The sequence below is a fragment of the Phyllostomus discolor genome, chromosome 3, assembly GCF_004126475.2.
Source record: "Phyllostomus discolor isolate MPI-MPIP mPhyDis1 chromosome 3, mPhyDis1.pri.v3, whole genome shotgun sequence".
Taxonomy (NCBI): domain Eukaryota; kingdom Metazoa; phylum Chordata; class Mammalia; order Chiroptera; family Phyllostomidae; genus Phyllostomus; species Phyllostomus discolor.
Genome location: NC_040905.2, coordinates 71,613,646 through 71,639,567, shown reverse-complemented (window position 1 = coordinate 71,639,567; position 25,922 = coordinate 71,613,646). Strand labels below are relative to the sequence as shown.

The 25,922-nt window shown below is 36.9% G+C and overlaps 1 protein-coding gene across 1 annotated transcript in view; it reads left to right on the top strand.

Moving 5' to 3' along the window:
• The window catches only part of FBXL17 (F-box and leucine rich repeat protein 17), a 476,470-nt gene that overhangs the window by 427,195 nt on the left and 23,353 nt on the right, over positions 1-25,922 (top strand). The window lies entirely within an intron of this gene.

Genomic DNA, 25,922 nt, shown 5'->3' with positions numbered 1-25,922 from the left:
ATTAGTCATAATTAACAAAGGGGCAGAACCTATCACTGTGGCTGCTTGCTTAACTGCAGTCAGCAAAAGTTCGTGTTGGCATAGCAGAAAAAAAACATTTCAGAAGGGGACCTCTGGTCCCAGTTTCATAAGTGCAAGGCTTTTGGGGGCTTTCAATACAGCTCAATTTCCCAAACCAGCATGGGAGACGCCAGGCAGACCTCAGTCTACATTTTCAACTGTGATTCCCACTGTTTCTCTCCACTAATGTGCTTGTTGAATTCCATTGTGCCATGTGCATTTCCACCCCAGAGCCTTTTCTTGCCCTCCCCTCTTTCTTTTTTTTGAAGATTTTATTTGATTATTTATTTATTTATTTATTTATTTATTTTGAGAGAGAAGGGCACATCGATGTAAGAGAGAAACATCCATTTGCTACCTCTCATGCATGTCCTGACTGGGAACCAAACCCACAACCTAGGCAGGTGCCCTGACAGGAAACTGAACCAGTGACCCTTCACCCTACAGTATGAGGCTGAACCAATTGAGCCGCATTGGCCAGGGCCCCCGCTTCTCCCTTTCTAAACTGTCCTCTCATCACTTCTAGGCCATTTCTGCTTCACAGCCCAGCTCACAGCCCACAGCACACATAGCAGTATCCCTAGCTTTGAACCATTAGCTTTTGATAGGGAATTAATTGTATACAGGCTTTTGATCACATATCTAAGTTTTTATATGTATCACTTCTTGAATGGGCTCAAAATTCCTTTAAATTTGAGTGTATGTACATTTTGGCTTTAAAATGTACTTTTTTTCTGTCTCCCACCCAATCCATTCTTTCGTATTCCAATCCCTAAGAACTGTGTACAGAACCTAGTACATACTTACAATCATTTACTGAATTAATGAATGGGTTTCTCTGCATGCAGAAGGAGGTATTGGAATATTGGTGAAATTAGCAAGTAAATGTAACTATGACTAGATAACCAATATACTGAGTACTAATGAAAACTAGTTCTTAGCATATTACTAGGTATAGGAAATACCAAATAGAATCCTTTTGGTTATTTGTGTGCTTGGTTAATTCCATTTTTTGTTTTATTTTGCTTTGCTTTGAAGGGAGATTCATTGCAGCTCTTCTGAGTGAGGCACTGTGATGAGATTATACAGGTGTTTAGTACTGAGCTGATAGATACTATTGTGACTGCTGCCTATGGAATTGCTCAGTAGCAGTGCACAAAGGTCATCTCTAAAGCAATGTGAATGATCTTTAACCAACATACTAGAATGTCCCTATTTAGATCACTGTTATCGGCTTCAAATTAGTTGTCTTTTAAGTCTATTCCTTATTCATTACACTTTAGTCACACCTCATAGAGCTTTACAAGGTAAATGTGTGAAGTGTAAATGGATGATGTGGTCAAGGAGAGGTAGAGGACAATAGGTAGGAAGCTGCAAATTAGCTACTAATATTTTTCTCTCCATTCATCAATGAATTAATGTACATGCCATGAGAGTTTTATCCGTTTTAGTAAGATATTAATTGTGATTCAAAAGTTGACTGTATTTCTAAGTCTGACTAGGAAATATCTGCCCTTGAATCCTATTATCTCATTACTTTTGATGCAGAATGGACAGCTTTATAAATATATGTGTAATTGAAAGAAAATTTAGTTAATGTAGCAGTAGTATTATAAGCTAGCTAAATATTGTGTGTATAACTAACTGTGTAGTTTCTTTGTCTTCTTCATACTCTTTAAATGAAAGGTTATTTTACTCCTTAGTTGCCTTTGAATCTCTTTTGTTGCTTTAGTTTACTATTCAGAACAATTCACATTTATTAGCCATGCTGCCAGACATGTCCTCCCCACCAAATCTTTTTGCCTTCATTCCTTTATGGGTTTTATCAAATTACCCAGCAGTATGAGGTGAGGTACTGGAACCTAGATAGACAACAGACTTGGGCTCCAGACCCTGTCCCTGCCTCTTATTAACTGTGGTCCTTAGGTTGTCCAGCCTCATCTGAAACGTAGCCTCCTTATTTATATGATACAAATAGCATTGACATCGTAAGAATAGGATGAGTGTATTTGAGTAAATGCATATAAAAGCACTTAACATGATGTTATCAAATAGCACATATTCATAAACTTGCTCCCTTTGTCACTGTTGTTTATAGTCTCTATATTGCTTTATCTTTTACTTTACCTGTATTTAAAGTAGATTTACCTATTATCCTTTAGTATATGAAGTTTAAAGTAATAAATTCTAGATACACCTTATTTACATTTAGCATGTACATGCTAAATATAACATCTGTAATACCTGCTATTTTTAAGGAACATGCTTTCAAAAATATGTATAATTAAAAGTTATTCTCACTATTTGACTGGCCTGTCATTTAGTTCCCAAGAAAATGTCAAAATGTACATTTAGATCTAGGAAATTTAACCAGATTTGCTAGACTCCCTGGGAAAAAAGATAGGGGCACGCCAGGCCTGCAGTCTGCCTCTCTTCCTCTGCAGTTCATTTGGGCATAAGACCAGATTGGTTCCCGGTGGGGTCATGCCTTTATATTCTTGCTGAGTTTGACTTCAGTGCCATATTTCATTCTCTAGAAATGTTGCCCAGAGGCACAAAGGTAGACCCTCAAATTACCAAGAGAGGCTGCAGCTGCCTGAGGCAGGTGAGGCCCAGAGAAAATATGAAACATATAGAATTCATTGAAAGGCAATCTCCACCCAAAAGTATGATATGAAATTCCAATTATGAAAATAATTCCAGATGGACAAAAGCGGAAAATGATCGTTTTAGTGTTGGTGAGTTATAGCCTCATCTATGTATCCAGAGAGGATACACATATACACACACACATATATATATATACATATACATACATATATATATGATGTTGATGATCAGTTACTGGCTGGAATTTAACTACAAATGTCTGCAATGTGTGTATTTGATGTATTTTAAGTTCTCATTTTTGCAGTATGTATTAAGTACTCATATACATTATTGCACAAATAGTAAATTCATATCACCATAGAAATCTGAGGAGGTATTTCACACACCTTGTTTCAAGGATACTCTGCCTCAGTAATCAAAAGTAGATTATGTGAGAAATCAAAGCAAAAGGAATTGCCAGACTAATGTTGAATGAAATCTTGAGTTAGGAATAAGGTCCTTTTAGAAATACATGAAGTATTTTATAAACAGAAAATTTTTAAGAAGACACAGAATAGACAGTTTTATAGTTATGAATGAGGGATTTTTTTTTGATAATGATTATTTAGTTAAAAGCTGCATTTTGTGAAGAGCCGTAATACATTGGGAGAGGAGAAGATGTTAATGACCCTGTTTGAGTTGGAAGTGGGACACAAGGAATCCACCTTAAGTTGAAATTTCTTTTCTCTTGCCTCTGTTTCTCTCCACCGTCCTCCTGCCTGCACACCACTCCTGGAATTGGTGATGTACCAGAGGTACTTCAGCAGATTTGGGGTTCTTAGCAATCTGCTGGAATGTAACTCCTAGAATGAAAGTTTAATAGCAATTCAGCATCAGTTATACATGCATTTTCTCAGACTGATAACATATTTAGACTGATGTTACTATTTTATACCTTTGATCCTTTAGTGATTTAGGGAACATATACCTTGGTTTTGTTATTATATTGATTATTGTTACAAATAAACATTCCATTAAGTACCTAAGTGTATAGGCCCAGTTTGTCAGTGGATATCATTTACCTGGCAGAAAATTGTTACCCAGTGTTTATTGTTGTCCCTGCTTTGGGGTCCAAGTTCTGAGCTAGGCTATGTAAGTAAAGAGATTTGTTTTTAATCTTTTAAATCTGCTTGATCTAACTAGAACCTAGAGAGTGAAAAACATCAGACAGCTTCTTTTCTGTGAAGGCTAGGTTACACTGGGCGAGACTACAGGCCAGGAAACCAGCTGGGCTAGGTCAGTGGTCAACAGAGCCTGATGAGAATCCAGAGTGGAGCAGAGGCAGGGGAGATGGAGAAATTGGAGAGATTGAAGTGCTGTTTAGGAGGCAGATCAATAAAAAGTTATTGATTGAATATGAATGCTGGTGAAAAGGAGGAGTAAAGGATGTCTCTTTTGGTTTGGTTCTGGGCAACTCATTGGTGCCATCACTGGGTAGGGAATAGGAGATGTAAGCAGTCAACAATGGTAGGTTTATTTTTGCATGTTGCGTTGGACCACCTCTGGACCATCTAGGTGAAGCCCCAGATGCAAAACTGCAATGTAGAGCTCTGGAGAGGGTCTAAGCTCAGAGTGATTAACACTTTAGAAGTTTTTCTTTTATAGTGGTTGTACCCATAGCAAAGTCAAAATGTTGTTATTAGAAATAGGTGATTATAGGTGTATCAGAGAAGCTTGCCCTTGTAGTCTTTGAATCATAAGACCAAGGCTTCCTTCCTGCCAACTAATGGCCTCAAATAGCTCTGGAAATGAAGAGGGGCAGAGAAAACTGCTTCCAAGGTTGCAACAGTAAAGCTCAAATCATGGTTTCCTTTGTAAATGCAAATTGTCCATAATTTTGTACTTTGTACGTTATGATGATTTCTATTTTTTCTGGTTAATTTTGCGTATTACTTATCTTCTCTCCCCACAGCAACCGGTAGCCCTCTACCAGTTAGGAGACTCATCTTCCACCCGTCTCCCTCTTTTCCTGTCTTGAGCCCTACACACCACTAACCACGACACCATAAGCGCTTTAATATGAGAATATCGGCTTTTTCTTGGGAACAGATGGACCTGGGAGTGAAAATCTCACTTTGTGTTTTACTGGCCACACACATACACCGACTATCCCTGGTAGGTCATTTCTGTGCTCAGTTTTCTCTTCTGGGACAGGAAGGCTAGTACTATTACACTAATGGGTTGAGCTATTTGCATTGGCTTATATCCAGTATACAAAAACAGCAATTTCATTTGGTTCAACCTAATACTGTGCAACCTTATAGTGAGGATGAGATACTGTGTTTAGAGTAATATGAAGGTATTCAAAAATATACTTTCAATAATTAATATATAATTGACTAATACCACTATAAATATACCTTAATTAACTATTTTCAATAATAGTTTCTTTTAAATATTTAAGTATCAAGGAAAGCTAAAATTGCTTAATTTGAAAGTCTAAAGTAAAGAAATAAGTATAACAGAAAACTTCTCACTATGAGCACTATAAGATCTATGAAATATGAAATACTTTCCAGAAGTATCTGGGCTAAATCTTTATGTTTAAGCTTAGATTAATTACAAAGATAACATCAAAATCACTTAATGGTTTTCATTTTTATTGCATAGAACTTGATGAAATACACAAGAAAAGTTTTCTGGTCTCATAAATTACTGAAATAAAACACAAAATTTCTGTTTTATTCACTTTCTATTTGGTCAGTGCCATGAATGATGATTTTTATTTTACAAAACTACAGTAAAATTTCAATTGTCTGGAGATCAATGATCAGTCAACTTCAACTGGAACACAAATGAAAGACCTGCGACTTATGGAAAAAAACACTTTGTGCAATTAAAATAATTAAAATAGATACCACAAAGTACAATACATGCACAAAATCTTCGTACTTTCGTTTTTAAATTTCCATAATAAGAACTTTTATAAAATAAATGTAGATAATAAGAAATTATTAAAAGATATTTTTAGATAGTCTTTAAGAGTACATCACTTTGAATAGCTGTTTTACTTTATGGAAGAAAGAACACAGCCTTGGAGATACTCACTCATGCTTTGCTTAGGTACTAAAGGATAATCTTAATTTAGCTTTTGAAAATCTTACGGTCTTAAGAATTTTGATCACAGCTTCCATCCTGAAAGGGGAATGCTGTGATAAGGTAATAAAACATGGCACCTGCTCTTCTTACCTGTCCCTCTGACACTCCTAATTGCATTAGTATTGTACCAATAATAAATAATTCTTTAAAACCTGCCCTGCACTGTCATGCTAGAATCAATAAAGTAAATTAAAATATTTTCAAAGAAACCTCTTGTCCTTTACCCCTGCAGAATCCATTCATTCCAACCTTATATACTGTTGTAACAATTAAGATTATCTGATTTCTCAAGCTCTACAACAACCTTAGGAGCCACTGAACAATAGCTGTGACAACGATGGGGTGGGGGAGAGGAATACATAGAAAAACTTAAAACCACACAGCAGAATGTGGGAACGATTAGACCAGAGATTCCAAATGATTGCTTCATGGCCCATATTCATCTCCCAAACATGTTCTGTTTATCTCCCATTATGTTGATGATTTACACAGTTACTTTTGTTTTTGTTTGTTTCATTGCTAATAATTAAATAGAGGTGATTCACATTAAAAAAAGATTTCAAGTCTCTCTTGAAGAATAAAGATCTGGCAGCACTAAATCTACCTTCCTAAAAGGCATTAGTTCTTGGGAGTATAGCTTGACTATAGTGTATGTGGTACCCAGTTTGGCACAGCCCCCACTTTAGAGAGGGCATTTTAATGTTCACAACCCCCACTCACCCCATTCTCACCCTAACACTGAGGCTTAGTGTTGGTTGCCATTTATCTTTGTTTATTGTCTTAGCAGGCTGGCTTAAAAGAAACTAAACAAAGTATTTGTTGCATCTGAGTCTCTATCAAAAGAGAGGAATGAGAAAGAAGGTTTAGTGGGCTGAATGGTGTAGAAAGAAAGGGAGCGAGTGCATTTTTCTGTGGAAGAGAGAATATTTCTGCACGTGATATGCAAACAAAATGTGCCTGTGTCAAAACAACATTATAAAGCAGCTTTCTCATTGGCTTTACCTACATGACCCTTTAGCTTATAGCTTTAGTACATAAAGAGCCTTTCTATAGTTCTGAGCACAGCTTCTTATTACAGTAGAGTAAAATCATCATAATCAAGGCAGTGTTGATTAATTATAATAAATGTTATTTAAGAAGATAAAGAGCCCTGGCTGGTATGGCTCAGTGGGCTGGGTGTTGTCCCGCAAACCAAAAAGTTGCTGGTTTGATTCCTGGTCAGGGCACATGCCCGGGTTGAAGGCCAGGTCCCTGTTTGGGAGGGTGTGAGAGGCAACTTGATTACCATCAGTGTTTCTCTTCTGCTCTTTCTCCCTTCCGTGCCTTCTCTCTAAAAATAAATAAAATCTTTTTTTAAACAGACATAAAAGTATATAAAACTTTCCAGAAATATTTCTGTCTAAAATAGTTAATATATGGATTTTTTGGTATATAAGTTGATACATTAAATTGCCAATATATAATACATTTTAACGCACAAAAGTGGCAACCTCACACTAATTAACCTACTGTAAAAGAGTAAGCTTCCTCTACCTGTTTATTTCACTTAGATGGAATTCCTTCTTTTCCACAGTACCAGATAAATGAGATAGTGCTTTATCTGGGTTAATAAAATTAATAATACACTGATGAATAGTTACAGATATTTTGTGAATCTTATAAAAGCAATGAAAATACACAGTATCATGCTTCGCTATAGTCTGCCAATAGCTTATGTCCATGGGTATGATAATATACTCTGAGTATAATGATTGAAATATTTTCAGTTGATAAGACCTTCATTATGAGAGGATAGTAGCTTTACAAATCTTTTAATCCCCTGAGATGTAATCCTCTCCGTGAAGAGACTTCTTCTATTTAGCATCTAATAAATATGTCCTAGAAATTACTACATTGCACTTCATTATTTCTCCTCTATGGGTGCAACTTTCTCTTTCATGTGGTTCACCTAAAAAGAGAGGTAGATTCACCTGAAAATTCAGTAGATTTTTTACAAAGCTTTAGGAAGTACAAAAGATTAAATAGAAGCTTTGGAGTAGATACAGTTTTATTTTAAAATCATTCTTGGTGTCTGAACATTCTTCAAAGTATATATTTAGTGCATACAAATACTTTTTAAGCACATAGTGGTTACTATATGCTGCATGTGTATCTAAAAATAAGTGGAATGTAATAATTAGTAGAGAACTACATTATCTGATATTCTTTAGTTGGAACAGTTTATTTTTGTAGAAAGCATAAATGCCAGAGAGACTAAAATGTTTAAATCTGCATTTTAACTTTCAAAGCTACCATCACTGAGGATAAATTGCATTTCTTAAACTAATAATAGTTTGTTTATAACTGTATATATAAATATTTATGATATTACTGAATGAAGGGAACTGTCAGTCATAGTCTGTTTTCTTGACGATGTCTCTCTCTGGACCAGAAAAATAGGTGGCTGAATTTAATGACTATTACATATATTGTGGTTAGATGATGGAATGAAGTAAAAAGAAGCAGAATACAATTTATTAAGATTTGCTACAATTAAACTGAGATAAATTCCCTTACTAAAAAGACATACCAAGTCATGTTAATACTTATCTTAGCAAAAAAAAATAGTCTCTTGACTAAAATATCATTTTGCATAAAATATCAGATTTTTACTTCTCTGTTTTCAAATACCTTGAAATAAAAATATTTAGCGTATTAAGATGTTGGTGAAATCAGAAAAAGTGTTTCAAATATGTTATAATAGAAAGATGCAAATTATAGAAACTATCCCTTGAGAATATATGGAGAATTTTCAAGCATCTAGGGTTTAATTTCAAATATTATTTCACTCAGTGGTAGGTACAGTATTCCAGTTGATAAAATAGTTGAAGTACATTCCAATGGCTTTTAAAATATTGTATTCACTCATACAGATTGTCCTAAATTTAGAGCAGAATAATATAAAATATAGAGCAGAGTAATAGTGCAGAAACTTTATGAAAATAATATTATTTAATTAATAGGTTTACATTTTTCAGGATATACTACTGCTCGTCCTTAACGAGAAGTTGTCCCATTTTTACTCTGCCTTTGATTTTTGCTTTAATAAACTGGGTTTGTAACATATATACATGTAGAGACTGACCTTCCCTTTAATTATATATTTTAGTCAGGCCCAAAGGAAGCATTTTTAATGAATACTTAAAACTGGAACAATTAGGAAAAAAACATAGATTTCCCAAGTTCTTTCTCACACCATTGAAATAGCTGGTAGACACATGCATTTATCTATCTCGCTGTGAATATCTTGCTATAATGACATTAAAGGGAATAGGAAAGGAGATAAGAGAGGATGAGAGATGTCAACACATTTTTAGAAAACAAAAATCAGAAGGATTTCTCAGCAAAGCAGAGGAACTTATAAAATAAAACTTAAAAGAGGGATTTGAAAACAAACTGAAAAATGAGGTTAAGAGGCAACAGAGGCAATGCCAATAGCAGAAGAAGACATCAGAAACCCTAAGTAATACCCTCAGAGAGAAGAAAAGCAATTGCATCCTTGAACAGGCTGCTGTGAAAGAAAAAGATGTAAGTTTCCAGATTGAAAGTATCCACAAAATTTCCAGCACCTTGTATGAAAATTGATTTATGTGAAGGCATATCATCATGAAATTTTAGATTTCCAAAAATACAAAGGAAATTCCAAAAGTCACCCAAGAAACAAGACAGGATCCATGCTACTGAGGAGAAATAAGAGTGGCTCAAAATTTCTTAAAGGCAATATTGTTGCTAATCATTTTACAATATCTAAGTGTGTCAAGTCACTGCATTGCATACCTTCAAATCACAGAATGCTGTATGTCATTATCTCAATACAGCTGGGGAAGTAGATATGGGAAGCCGGAAGACAATGAAGCAGTGCCTTCAAAACTAAGGAGAAATGGTTTCCAACCTAAAATTTTATATACTTCCCTACCATTAATTAACTATGAAAATAAAATAAAGATGCTTTTAGACATTTAAGGACTCAAGTTTTATCTCCCATTAACTCTTCAGAAAAATGTGGATATTCTGAAGGGTCAGTGGAAGATAAAACTTGAGTCCTTAGTGAATAAATCATGACAGGAAGAATTCATGGGCTCCACAGAATGGCTGACCCGGGAAATCAGGATTCCATGTACCTCTCCCAAACAGCCTTCAGCTCAGCCAGGAGCAGGAGCTGGAGGACTTCAGAAGGGTGTACACAGAGCTGGGAAGGATGTGTTGGGAGTGGAACTAAGTTAAGTGTGTACTTGAACTTTTGGGAAAATATTGATAGGAACTTTGAAAAAATAATGACAAATAATAAAGTAAACAAAATATGAGGCAAATATAAACTCGGGATAAAAACCGAGAAATGAAGTATTGTTGCAGTGCACAAACACTGCACTTGGCTTGGCACGGAACAATATTTACATCATTATGACCATATGGATGTCTTCTATTGTATTTACTCTCCCTAACCACACTGAGAGCGAGGACAAGGACTTTCTTTTACTCACCTTTTTATTCTCTCTGTTATTTTACATGTAGTCATCTTGCAATAAATTTTAATCAAATTAGCCTACAGTTCAAAAATTCTCTACATAATTTGTTACTTCTCAATATTCTAAAAATGTTGAAAAGATCACTAAAGGAGAGAAAGCATGTGGATGAGCCATGACTATCACCTGCCACCTTGCTTCCGGAGAGGAAGAGTGCCAGCAGTGAAGTGGGTGAAAGAGAGGGAGAAGCAGCAAGTGCCAGAATGTAACACAAAAGTGGTCCAAACAGTTTTGTTGTAACAACACATGACATCTTGAACATAGAAATCTCAGAGGACCAGTGATGTGTGAGGATAAAGGAAATGACCCATGTGGTGAAGATGCTGCATACAGATTCCCAAGTAGTTGATGCACACAGCTCTACCTCATTACTTACCTCTCCATATTTCCAACAGATGACCAACCCCAGTCAACCAAAGAAAGAGAATTTGAAAGGAACAAACACAGGATCATTTAGAGTATCTATGCTTGCCACTTTATTTAGGTGCATTATTTGCAAAGGGGTGGGGGAAGAAGTGAGGCCACCAGAACAAGAGTGAAACACTTGTGTTTAAAGAGTTTTGAGTCAACTAAAATCAAAATGGTCTGCTAAATTCCAGGAAAATAAATCACTATGGAATAATCAAGACATGTCCTGATAAAGATAGTGATTCTAAGAGATAAGGGAAATATCATATGGCTTCCAGACATTACAAGCAAGACATGTATAAAGGGAAAGAAATTAGGTTGGGCTTATGTCTTTCCATAGCAAAGCTGAAGTACCTGTCTATAAAGCTAAAAGGTAAAAGTAAGCATGACCCCCAAATTTAATACTTAGCCACATTGTCACTTAAACATAAGGGTGACAACCTTTCTTAAGCATTTAAAAACTTAGGGAATATATGATGAATCTTTCTTAAAGAAGCAAACAAGGTACTTAAAGATGGTATCTAGCTACCCAAGAGATTAATTTTAAAAAAAGGTCTCAGGAATGAAAAAAAAATGGAGAAACTTGTGCTTTTTAGTCCACCTGATATTTAACCATAGCAAAACAACCACAAGAATTGTGGTTACAAAGGTAGATGAAAACAATGAAATGTGATGATGTAAAAATAATAATATAGCTAACAAATATGAGAGAAGGAAGGAAGAGGGAGAAATGCCCGTCATTTTTCTCATCTTTGCTAAAAGGGAAGCAATAGATTCTGTCTGAGGTTAAAATGTAGAACTTTTTAAATGACTCTACATTCTTAAAAGGTTTTTTTTTTAAATTCTACTTATTTATTTTTAGAGAGGGAAGGGAGGGAGATAGAGAAACATCAATGTGCGGTTGCTGGGGGTCGTGGCCTGCAACCCAGGCATGTACCCTGACTGGGAATCGAACTTGCGACACTTTGGTTCGCAGCCTGTGCTCAATTCACTGAGCTACACCAGCCAGGGCTTACAGTCTTAAAAGTTTTAAGAAATTTTTTTCTTGTTTATGTAGACTCAAGAATTATTATCTTTTATGATGATGAAATATTTAACAAAGCATCAGCGAGTCTTTAGTTTTTTTTTTTTTTTTTTTTTTTAAATATTTTATTTATTTATTTTTAGAGAGGAAGGAGGGGGGGGAGAGAGAGAGAGAGACAAACAGAGAGAGAAACATCAATGTATGGTTGCTGGGGGTTATGGCCTGCAACCCAGGAATGTACCCTGGCTGGGAATTGAACCTGGGACACTTTGGTTCCCAGCCCATGCTCAATCCACTGAGCTACGCCAGCCAGGGCGAGTCTTTAGTTTTTTATTTTTGTCTAAAACTAAATTATTTTAAAATAAAACAAATTAAATACTTTTTATTAAATACTTTTAAAGCATTATAATTACATATAAGATTTCTGAAATTACTGTTGTCTTTTTTCTGCTCTATCTATATACAGAAGGTGTCAAAAGCATGCTTGCCAAGTGTTACCGATGGTTTTTCTGGATGGTGGGATTTGGGATAATTTTAAAGTCATTTTTTTTGTACTTTCCTTCATTGCTTTACTTTCTACAATAAGTTGCACCATTTTTACACAATTAATAGAGTGATTGTTTGAAAATTTTTAAATGATATCTGAATAAAGCCATTTTAATTTTACTACTAAAGTAGTGAGCACAGGTATTTCAATAATATCTACAACAAAACAAATGTTTATGAGCTGAGCCTTATTCATATTCTTTGCTGGTGACTCAACTGGGCATTGTTGAGAATCCTTTTGGGTTTTTTATGTTATTGTAGAGGATAACTGAATTCATATCACATGAGTAGTTTTCTATATCAGTCAAGATTGTGTGGTTGCAAGTAACAGGAATCAACAGAGGTTACTTTAAGTGAAAACAAATAATCAAGAACAAAAGCAAAAAAAGTATTGGAAAAAAGAAATAACTCCCAGAATCAAAGACAAAGCTAAATAAGGTAGTGTGTGGGAAGGATAAGAATATGGGATCCTTAGTGAACTGGGACTAATGGGAGTCTCTTTAGTGAACCTCTCCCAGGACAGATTGTCCCCTGCTGTTTTGCTTCCTAAGTCATTCCAGGCAGAATTCAGATGTCTGTGGGTGTGTGTAGTCAGATTTGGGACTTGTGCCCACCTGCCACCTGTGGAAGGGAAGGAAGGAACCTTTGGTCACAGTCTCCCAAACTAAGGAAAATTTAGTTTGTTTCTGGGAGGTGGGAATGGATGCTGGGGAGGTAAAAGCTATGGATGCCCCCTAGCTTTGCCTCACTTTAAACTTGCAGTCAAGTAAGCCTCTCTCCCACTTAGCATGCCCCTGAGGAATTAGCTGATTTAGTTTCTTTATCAGATCTGTTCCTTCATTCCTTTCAAAGTAATTACAGGCTGCTTCTTCCCTGTCTCCTGACACTGATTATTAGCTGAAGCTAATTCATCAGCTAGATATAGGTGAAACACCTTTAGCTATCTTTTAGAAAAAGCTTAGTAAATTATTTGTCATTCTCCCACCCAAGAAATGTTCTCCCTATAAGTAAAAGTTTATTAGATACTGTGAGAGGTCTTTGGGTTCAGCCATTTTCTGTCCCAGCTATAATTAGAAAGCTAGACAAATTGTATTAACTCCCAGGAAAAAAATCCACACACATACTCTTTTTAATAAATCCAATTTACTCTATTTGCTTGGTATTAACAACTGTTAATGTTATGTCCAAATTCCTCTCCTTCCTTGTTTAAAAGGACTATATCTCTACAGCCAGTACATACAAATGGATAGTTAATTACTCAGCACAGAGGGTTATGTGATTCATCACAGCAATGTGGAAGTGACTGTTGCCAATTGTCAGCTTTTCCCAAACTATGTAGTGTTATATGGTTTATGTTCTAATCAATAGTGGCAAAGATCCAGAAAGAAATATACTTAGATGTCAGGGACTCATTAAACGGATCAGTCTGTGGTCCTTTGTCAGTGATTTCCAGCCCAGCTATGTATCAAAATCACTTGATGACATTTAAAAAAAAAGGTAAGAAAAAGATGCAGCCTCCATTTACCTCCAAAACCACTGAATCAGAATATTCTGGTTTAGATTGGGAACAAATTCAGGATTTTTCAGGGCCTAGGGTTTATACAGTTTCAGGTCTCTATTTGAGAAAATGAAAACAAAAGTGTTTTTTTACAGATTTTATAAAAATATATTATGTGAATACACTTCTAGGACCCGGATCCTTGGAAACATCCATACAAATGCTGGACCCTGAGGCTTAACCTTCATTAGCTTCAGGGTAAGTGTGCCTGTTGGCCAGAGCCAAGGAAAGATGCGTGTTCGTGTGTCATGTCTGTGTATATGTGCAGATCTGAGCACGTATACTTGTGTTCACAGTTCAAGCTCATCGGGAGAGACGATGCAAACTGGGCCTGTCCCTTCTCCCTGGAAAACAAAAGGAATATGTAAAGTTTACTGTTGTCTAAATTTTAATCTAGTTATCCACTAAACTTTAAAATCTCAAATACAAATACTTTCATTTTCATGTTTTTACTTCCTTTGCCCTTCTTTCATTTTCCTTTTGCATGTGGGCAGAAAGTCCCATAAGCAAAAGTTATCACCAGAGTCTAAACTAATCCAGGCTCCCGACAACAACCCCCGACTTACAACTGCTCTGGTTACAGTTAGGGAGGAAAAACAGCTCAACTTCCTGCATGTAATTTTAGTTTGCAAATAGCTTTATGCCTTTTTTTTACATGATTTCACATGACTTTAGGTATTGAATTTTGGCACCAGCAAATGTGTGTTAGTCTTGAGGAGCATGGGATTAAAGAGAAACCCCACTGTAGGAAATGTCAAGTTCTTCACATCACTCAGGTGAAATTGAGTGATCTCTCCCACAGCACCTTTCTGAAAACTTGTTTTTAATCCTTTGTAGAAGTTAAGCATGCCTAGTGTTGAATTTCTTAATGCACAACATATAAGAAAAATATGTATTCCCTATAATCTCTCCAAAGATAACCTAGAGTCATCACAGTGATTGACACAATGTAGCTTACTCAGTAAATATGTTTAGAATAAAAGAATGAATGTGAACTCTAGAGAACACAAACAAAACCCTTTCTGACCATTTTTCCCTAAGTACTTATAATTGTGGTACCTAAGATACATGTGTTTAAGTGAACTCATATTAAATACTAACAAGTAAAGGCCCAGTGCTAGAAAATGATAATATAAAGATGAATGAAAGTGGTCTTTGCCCCCGTTCAGTGGAATTTATGTCCAGTAGAAGAAACTAATATATTCCTGCCAGTGCAAGGACACTGAGACATGCAAGGGTACAAGAGCCTCTATGGAAAATCTCATGTAGGAAATTTCTTTCAAAGCTAAGTGCCAAAAAAATATTTCTTTTTCTCTTGTCATCCTTGATTCTTCTCTTTCTCTCAAGCTACATCTGGTCTCCTAGCAAATATTGTTGTTCCTGTTTTGAAAACCTGTTCATAATTCTACTCCTTCTCTCCTTCCTTATAATGAAGCCTTGAACCAAGCCTTGTACTTGTTATCCAGATAATTGCAGTGGCCTGCTTATCAGTGTCCCTGCTTTTGTTCTTGCCGTTTCCAGTTTATTCTCAGCCCAGAAGCCGAGAAGTCCGTTGACAATTTAAGTCAGGTTGTATCACACGTTTGCCTGCAAATCTCCAGTGGATTCCCATTTCATTTAGAGCAAGGGTGTCAAACTCATTCTCAGTAGGGGTCACATCAGCCTCACAGTTGCTTTGAAAGGGCCGAATGTAATTTTAGGGCTGTGTAAATGTGACTACTCCTTAACTAGGGGCCAGGAGCTTGGTGCTGCCACCAGGTAGAAATAAGATGGAGGGCCAGATTCAGCTTGAGGGCCTTATGTTTGCCACCTGTGGTTTAGAGCAAAACCCATTGTCATTCACTTGGCTTATAACATTATTTTGTCCATCCCCTTTCCTATTAATTTTCACACTCTCAAACTCACTTATCATTCTCTTGCTCATTTGCTCCTTCTAGAACAAGCCAGCAACCATCCTACCTCATAGTCTTGGCACTAGGTTTTCGCTGCACAGAATGTCTTTTCCTTACAAACCTGCATGACTTGCTCCCCTGCCCCTACAGATCATTGTTCAAATGCCACTTTCTCTATCAAGCCTTTCCTGCCCACCCTAATTAAAATTACAGCAATCTCACCCCTGGTTCCTGCTTTATTTTTCTCCAGATCATTATTACCATCCAAAAAATGATATATTCTAATTATTTATTTGTATTTGTATTTGTAACCTAAACTCCATGAAGGCGGGGATTAGATCTTTTTATTCCCAACTCCTAACATTCCCTGGTTCATAGGTACTCAATTAGTATTTGTTGAAAGAAATTAGAGATAATATATTCACTCTGCTGACATCCACACGTTTTTTCCTCTTCCTGCGGTTTCTTTCCCTTTCAATATGGAGATACTTTTACAGTGTTACCAGGCAGTCTGACAGCATCATAGGTTGTCACCAATGTTGATGTCTTAAGCGGAAGTCGCTGAAATTGCATCTTACTCTGCTGGACACTGGGTTGAACGGGTGCTTGTACCTGGTGCCTGCTGGAAACATGCTTTGTCTCTGTGGTGGTCTGGAAAATGCAGTTCAGAAAGATGGAAAGGCAGATATATGGCAAAGACCCTAATGTTCTTTTCCATGTCCATGGACCAACATATTTAAGCCCAGAAGTCACTTCTCATAAAGTGAGGAAATTTAATATCAGGGTTTTGAAAAGGATGCCGAATTCTTAGGTAAGTAATATACAATGCTTGTATGTATTTATGCAGACTATAATGAAAAGGAATCATCGAACCAGGGATTGGTTCTCTGCTGATGTTAGAGTAGTAAGGCTTTTTCTTCCTTATCTTGCATTCTAAAATTTAATGAGAGGACTGACAGGGGAACCATCCCACTCACAGGGCTGATTACCACCAAACACAGCACCACTGAAACCAGAGCAGAGGATCAGATTCCTGTTAAACCAAGGTTAGTTCTAGTTACATCCCTTGTTCACTACATTTTTGGAAGTCAGAAAGAGTTTCTACTTACCCAATCAGATTTGTCTTTTCACTATTAAAATGAAAATAATTAGGAAGGGACAAAGGAAGGAAAATACTTATCTTTGCTCATGATACATTAAAAGACCTTTTTAAAAATTCCTTCACTTGAACTCTTACTTTTCCACCAACTTGTTTATGTCATAGAAAGGAAAGCAGATGCAGCCTATAAATAATGCATACATTTCCGTTTCAGGATATGTATAGGGCAGAAGAGCATTCTTCCTAAAGGTCAAGGGCCACGACCAGCTTGCTCCCGTTGTGAGTCAGTACTTGCATGCAGTAAGCTGAGTGTGTGGAACGAATGCCCTTGCGTGCAGTATCTTGAACATTCCTGTACAACCCAAAGCTTCACTGTAATGTTAGCCACCATTGTTGGACAATTTTTGCTTCTTATGTTTATTTTTCACTTGATTTTCAGAAATTTAGAATTCCCAAATACAGCATACTCCATAGTCTGAAATTTTCACATATAAATGAGCATTTTGGAATGTTTTTTTTGTTTTTCGTCTTGAATTTACTTTCTTATTTTAAGAAACTTTAACACTTTTTGTGTCTTCAAGGGATATGCTGTTTATTTTATTGGTACTTTCCTTTAAATTACATGAAAAATTATCTGTTGTCTAGAAAGCTGTCTAATAATAGAAAAATTATCTATGTTCCTTTTCTTCTTCATAAATTTAATTTTTATTTGTTTTCTTATATTGATTCCAGAGAGAGAAAGGGAGGGAGAAAGAGAGGGAGAAAAACATTTATGTGAGAAAGAAACATCCATCTGTTGCCTCTTGCACACTCCCAGACTGAGGACCAAACCCGCAACCCTAGCATGTGCTCTCACCAGGAATTGAACCCCTGACCTTTTCATTTCCAAGACAACACCCAACCAACTGAGCCACTCCAGCCAGGGCTTCATCAGTTTAACTTAATAGCTATCTGCAGTCAGTGAGCTATGATTTACAAGTAACCTATGACACCATTAAAATATGCTCAATATCATTAATCATTAGGGAAATGAAAATTAAAACCCACAATGAGGTACCATTGTACATGCACTAGAATGGGGTTAATCAAAGAGACAGATAGTACCGAGTATTGGCAAGGATGTGGACACACTGGAATCTTTATACATAGCTGGTAGGGATGTAAAATGTAGGTATAGCCACTTTGAAAAACATTTGGCAGTTTCTTAAGAAGTTGAACATACACTTAAACCATATAACCCGGAAATCCCACTCTTAAGTATTAACCCAAGTGAAATGCAAACATATATCCATACAAAGACATGTATGCCAATATTCATAGCAGCGTTACACATAGTGTCTAAAAACTTCATTTCAAAAATAAGAATACTAACCTGTGTGTCAGCACAGTGGTCAGTCACCCTTTCAGGGGAATAGTAGTGACTCCAGTGGGAGTGACTCGAGTGGAGGATGAGTGGGCCTTGTGAGTGCTGGTTCTGCCCTGTTTCTGGTCTGAATACTGACCGGAACACAGCTGTGCTGGTTTCATCAAAATTCATCAAGTAGTACCTTTGGGATTTGTGTGAACTTTTGCATGTATGTTATACTTCCAAAAAATCCATGAAAACTATACAAACTTGAGTGGCACTTGATTTTCAGAGATTGAGAGTTCCTAGGAAAGCATTCTTCATATTTGCTGCTTTAGACTTTACAGTCTAGTAGCAAGTTGATAAATAGTTCTGATGTGAAACAAACTCTGATAAGTACTGCATTAGAAACATAAATAAATGCAATGAACTAAAAAAAGTGTTTATAAAAAGGGACAACCTAGAAAAATATTACAGAGTGGAATCACTGTTGAGTTTACCACATAATAATAGGAGAAATATAATACTGTATAAAAACAGAAAGAAGGGATATAAATTAGAAATAAAGAGAATAAAAAATATTGGGTTATATACAAAAAGTCACTAGTGTTTGAGAGGCAGAGCTGTTTGATAGTATCAGAACACATGAGCTAATTATGTCCTTAAAAAATGACTTCTTTTGTTTTTAGTTGACTGACTTTGCCCGAGTTGTAGGTTATTCCGTGCCAGTGGTTCTTGGCCCTGGCTGCACAGCAGGATCACAGGAGCTTTCATGGCTTCTCCAGATCAGACTCTGGAGGTGGGACTCGGGCAGCTAGGCACCTGTGATTCTCCTGAACTACTAGGGCCAGGAACCTCTGCTGTAGTCCCTGTGGGGTGGAAGAGGACTCGCAGGGACACCACACACAACAAATGTCTCTGAAAGTGTCAGTTCTTTGTTTTTGGAGCTTCTGTGATTTCCACAAAGAAGAGCACTTTTCATATTTGTCTCTTTGTATTCGTGCCAAGAAATTTCTTTGCAAGTGGCTTTTATCCAAGTATTACATGAAAGATGTTAATCCTCCTGTTAAATTTTAACCCTAGTTCTTTTAAGCACTAGGGCATTTCTTCTGATTTTATCACGGGTACATAGATCCATAGCGAAAGATAGAACTGGAAAGGACAAAATGACACATGTAGGTCACTTGTTAATGCACTCGTATGACTAATCTTCCTATGAGGGAAAAATGTATCTTTAGTCCTAACAGGTCTTTCAGTGTAAAAATAATACCTGCTTTCACTTATAAAATTTTAGTCCTCTACTTATTTCATCCGGTATCTGTTATTAGCTTATCTATGTTTCATTTTCTTTGTTTTGAAATAATTTTAGCCCTGGCTGGTGGCTCAGTTGGTTGGAGTGTGGTCCCATACACCAAATGTTTGCAGGTTCGCTTTCCAGTTAGGGCACGTACCTAAGTTGCAGATTTGATCCCTGGTCAGAGCGTGTACAGAAGGCAGCCGACCAATGGACTGATGTTTCTCTCTCACATTGATGTTCCTCGCCCCACTTCTCTCGTCTCCCTTTCCCTCTTCTCCACTCCTCCTTTCTCCCTTCCTCTCTCTCTAAGAGCAATATAAACATATCCTCTGGTGAGGATTAAAAAAAATAATAGTGATATAGTCAACAACCTCTAGTGTTACAACTTACATAACCATAGAATGATTATCAAACTAGGGAATTAACATTGAAACAATAAGATTAACTAACTATAAATCTTATTTGAATTTCACTAGCTTTTTCTCTAGTTTCTTTGTCTGCCCCAGGATCCAGTCCCGGATACTACAGTACTTTATGTTTAGTTGTCATGTCTCTGTAGACGCCTTCAGTCTGTCACACTTCCTCATTCTCTTTTTATGTTCCATCACTTTGACCCTTTTGATGAGTACTGGTGACTTATTTTATATGTTTCTCAGTTTAGGTTTGTGTGATGTGTTCTTATGAGTAAATTGAAAGTATTCATTTTGGCATATATGTGTTGTTACTGCTAACGTTAACCTTGGTCATTTGGTAACATGGTGTCTTCTGGGTCTCTCCACTATAAAGGTAGGATTTTTGAAAACTGTTAAATATCTTTAGCACTCTGCCCATATTCTGTTTTTCCTCAAACTTTCACCAACAGATTTAGCATCCATTGGTAGATCTTGCTTGTAACAGTTATTACTGTGATTTTTGCCTGATGATTTTATTTCCCTCATTCCATATTTTTAATTATTTGTTTTTTTTTACAGAGAGGGGACAGGAGGGAGAAAGAGAGAGAGAAACATCAATGTGTGGTTACCTCTCATGTGGCCCACAACCCAGGCCTGTGCCCTGACTGGGAATCGAATCAGTGACTGTTTGGTTCATAGCCCGCACTCAGGCCACTGAGCTACACCAGCCAGGGCTCATTTCTTACATATCTAATTGGAATTCTTCTGTAAGGAAGAGCTGCTATTGCTTGGCTATTTATTTATTTGATCATTTATATCAGTGTGGATTTATAGATGCTTTTTTAATTTTTTGAATTATAATACAGTACTATCATTATTTTATACTCAGTTATCCCAGATGTGGCCATTGGCAGCTCCTCCAGTTGGATCCAGTGGCCTTTAACATACCCTCCTTCCTTTTTAGCCCTTTTTTCCTGAGATCACAAGATTTTCTGGACTCATCTTGTATTTTTTTCTGCTCCAGACCTGGAATCAACAATTCCTCTAAGGAGCCCTGATCTTTATTGGAGAATGCTTTGAAACCAAGATCTGGGTGCTAGTAAATCATTGCTTGTGGGGTGTCATTGCTCTAGTCCCTCTAAGCAGAAAAAGCTAGGAATATAAGTATGTATACTAAGCCATGCATGCATGTACATCATATTTATTGATTATTTCCATATCTGTTATGTGTGTGTACACATTAAAACATTTAAGTACCTCTGATTTCAGTTCCATACCACAAGGTTCCTTACAAGCTTCTCTTTTCTTATTTGTAACTTATTTCTCTGAAAGACTGGCTCTCAGTATTTACAATCCTAGATTACACATAAAGTAGTTACTAAAGTGCTTACTCATACCCCTATGGGAAATAGATTCACTAACTAGAGTACAGTATTTGCTGACAGTTCTTTTTGGTTTTTCACTTTATAATATCTAGTCAAAATTATGTTTTCCAAAGCAACTTAATTCCCATCCCTTTCAGTGTGGTTACGTTATTTGGCAGGTTCATGCTGTTCATTTGTAATACAATTAGGATTTATTTGTTTGTCGTATTCCACTTCAGGTGTCCCCACATTCTAGCTGGCTTTAGTTCTCTTTATTTTGGGAGGTATGTAAAGCATTCCTGTGGTTCAGAGGGCAAAAGCTGTAGCCAAAGAGATATTTCAAGAAATGCCTGTCCTTCCTTACCTTTCATCTCTGCATTTTGAGCTCTTTTCTTTCTTCTTTTTCCCCACCAACCCCTATAGTGAAATGGTCTCTGTATTTTCTGGTTTATCTTTCCTGTATTCCTTTTTCACAAATGAGCAGATTCATGCTTTTTTATTGTATTCCCTTTTATACGGTGGTGGCACACCATATAAGTAAGCTCTTTTGCACTTTGCTTTCTTCACTGAATGATTTGGAAGTTTCCTGGTGATCTAACCCTTTTTTTTTTTTTTAGCTGCTAGTGTTTAGCTGTGAGAATGGAGCATAGTTTATTTAACCACTCTCCTATTATGGGCATTAAGGCCGTTTCTAGTATTTTGCAAGTACAATCAGTGCTTCAATGAACAAACTTGTATATATGTGATTTTGTTTAAATAGAAGTGTTTTTTGGGTAGATTCCTAGATGGGATTTCTTAGTCAAAACTAAGTGTACCTGTGCTCGTGTCTTTCCGTCACTCCCCATAACTATGGAAATGCCTTGTAGTGGGTTCATCTAGGTCCTTTCTTGATCATCATATGAGTTACTGAATCACAGCTTTTAATTTGTGTAACTTTTTAAAATTTAACTTTACTAGTTGCACTTAGCACATAAAAAAGTTTATTAAAATTGCATGGGGATTAGGAAGTAGTCTTGCATAATTTATCCCTTTTCAATGCTCAATAAATATCATTGCAATGTGTCAACAGCCTCTAATGAAGGTAGTAATTACATACACATTTACAGCCCTATCATCCCACATTCAGTCTGCAGGTTCAGTGAACACTGATGGAAAGTAGGCAGTTCAAGAACTCTAGCAGTGACATAATGACTGAGTACTTACATAATGCCCTCATTTGCCCAGAGCTTTTTGTTTTTCAAAACTCTTTCAAGTTTTCATTTAATATCAACTGCACTACTGTGAAGAATGAGTTGGGGCAATATCAAATAAATCATGACATTATGTAGTGCAAAGTCCCTTACATGTATTATCTCATTTGAACCTCACACCAACACTATGAAGTGGGCAGGACATGGAGTCAACATCCCTACTGTCCAGGTGATGAAGCTGAGGCTCAGAAATGTTAATGTCATCCTGAGGTCAGACATCTCCTGCACTGTATGGCCACAAGAGAATTTGAAACTGCACTACACATTTCACAGCTAGCTCATGAAGGACAATGAAAAAATATCCAAAGATAGGATATAGTCACAGAGAGGTAAAATTACTCAGTATGCATTTTAGAATTTAAAGATTCTATCAGAATCTTACAATTATCAAGTAACTACTTGGCTGCTTATAAGCTGTAATGTTTCACTCCAGAACTGTGGTCAAGGGAAATACTTCCTCACCATACATAGTCTCCTCTCCCACCCTGGGTGCTGCTGCTGTTGGTAGGATGAGCATTGGCTTCCAAACCAAACTAACTGTCTGAGTGTGCACCCTGGCTCTGCCGCTGATTAGGGATGGGACCATGGTGAGGTATTTAACCTCAGGTTTTTACCTCCAAAATGGATATGTAAAAATAACCTCATCAGAAACACTTTTCCTCAGTACCCCCCATCTACATGTTATTTTTACAGCAATCAGTCCATTTCATTCAGGGCACTTGCTACAATTTAGAGTTATATATACTTTGTTTGTTTCAAATCTATTTTACCCATTAGAAGATGATCTTCATGACATGGAGGATTCTTCTTTGCTACTCTTTGTATCTTGTAGGTGTGCCCCAGTGCTGTTAATCATGAATAAATATTGCTGGAATAAATCTTTCCACTTCCTTGCACTTGTTTTTATTTCTGGCACATAGAAAGACCTGAAGCTCCCCTGTTCTTTCACATCTCTCTACTCTGACACATGCTTTTCCTTAGACCTACACACTTGCCCTTATTCCTTTGTTTTTCTGGAGAATCCTCCAGACATAGTTTAGCCCTTCATGAGAGCTCCCATTATACCTCTCCTCACCTAAAGAGTGAGGGGCTCCAAGGCCTCCTGGGCATGCCTCTACGATTGATCTAAACATATTAAAGCCACTGATATGTTCAATTAATATTTTCAAGAAACACCTCTGTACTAGGCACATACTAAATGCTGGACATACAGCAGTGAATAGGAGCTATTGTAATGGGGGAGGTGGGCCACAAAATAAGTAAGTAAGTAATAAATAAATAAATAAATAACATTTCCAGTAGCAGAGTAAGTGATAGGGTGATCTGTTCTGAAAGCTGACCTTTCACCTGAGATGTGGAAAGTGAGAGGAGTTAGGCACAGGAAGAGATACGAGCAGTGTGACTGTCTACTCACTTGTTTCTCATTTCTACCCAACCCTTCCACCCCCACACCCTCTCATCTATCCTCTGAGCTCTGAAATCATTCTGTCTCCCGCACCCAGCATGGCCCCATGTGTCATACACACCACAGTTCCACGTGCTGGCAGTGCAGAGAATTAGAGTTGCAGGGTTTCCTGGCCCCATGATTCTGATTTGGTAGGTCTGATATGCATTCAGGGCTGAGAGCCAGCTGTCAGCTTATTATCCATACCCCCACTTACTGTCTTGTTATACTGGGAAAGTTACTCAATATTTCTGTGATTCAGTTTCCTGATCTTTAATATGAAAATAACAATAAGAGTTCATAACATTGCTGTGAGAATTACATGAGACAATGCACCTAAATTCCTTAGCCCAGTGCCTAGTGCATGGATAGTCAAAAATACTGGAGAACACTGTAAAGTGAGTGCTTGTTAGGTGTTTATTGAATAAATGAATGAGTTAAGCAATAATATTTCTTACTTTAATAAATAGAATGCCTGATTTATCTTCAGGTGTCTTATTTACTGTTTATTTTAATTTGGACAGAATGAAAATACTGGACACCAGTGATTTTGGTAACTAGAATAAATAGCGGTTCACTCTTCATTTGACTATAAAGCAGCCTTTGAAAACTCAGATTATTTTGTTTACCGTTTTCTAGCTAATACTGAGCTTTCATGTTCTAGCCTCAAACCTCAATAAAAGTGCACAATCTACTGACCTGGGGCCACCTTGCAACTTGTGCTTTGTGGTCTTTTGAAATCACAATTTGAGTACTTTGTACTGAAAAGAATTTCTTTTATGTATCTGCTACTCTATTCATCATAGGAGATCCTCAGGACATCATAACCAATGAAAGTTATGGCAGCACCAGAGATGGCAGCAATTTTCTTAGGTCAGGGACACCAATGAGCTTAACCTGGGGTACTTCCACTGCACAAAAATGTCATTCAGACCCTTCAGCAAACCTTTGACGGATTCCTTCGTTGCCCTGCCTTGCCTTCTTGGAAAACTAAATACCAAAATAGCATGGGCAAAGATGAGAGCATTTTCAATTAGTGACATGAAGAACTTCCAGGAAAAAAATTCTTTTCTTCCTTTATACCATTTTCATTGGAAAATAGTAGGATCGTGATTATGGTTTTTCTAGGCTTGAAATATCTGTCTTTGATACTTGAATGAATGAAAATGAGTTTTCTGGTTTGAAAAATCTGAGGTAATTAACGAAGTGATTTTGCCAAGTGTACTTTTCTGTGAGCTGTAAGAGTTAACATTTATTTACATGAGCAATTCACCCTGCTCATACCAATCTAGTCAATCATTTCATCCTATCTTAAAATGAGGAAATAATTAGCAAACAATTTCTCCTTCCTTTTTAATATTTGTTGCATTGTTTTCAGGGTTTTCATTTACATACCAATGCACTGTAAACATATTCTGGATGGAGTTACTGAAATCTGTTTTTCTGCTCCACAAATGTAGAGGCACGCATATCTGTCAAATCAGAAGTCCGTAGCAATGAGCCACATTCACCACATTCACTGATTGGTCACTACGCCCCCACCCCCCCCCCCCCCCCCCCCCCCCCCCCCCCACTGACACCTGGGCGATGGGTTACGCTGAGTGGTGGGTAGTGCACATCCAAGATTATGGGATACATGTCTGCACATTGGTGGTGCTTCAGTGCTAAACAGTCAGGAAGAGATGCTTTCATAGTTTTCAGATAACAGGTTTCATTTTGTATGTTAATAGAAGGAAGGTGCTGATACAATGAAGAAATTCACCACAGTAAATACATTCCCTTTACTGCACTCTAATGTGGCACCAATTAAATTCAACTGTATGTATAATGTACTCTTAATTCCTAACAGTCCCATGAAGGACTAATGTGAAAAAATATATATTCTTACATTTTACAGATGAGAAACAGATGGAAAATTTTATGCCAATTGATA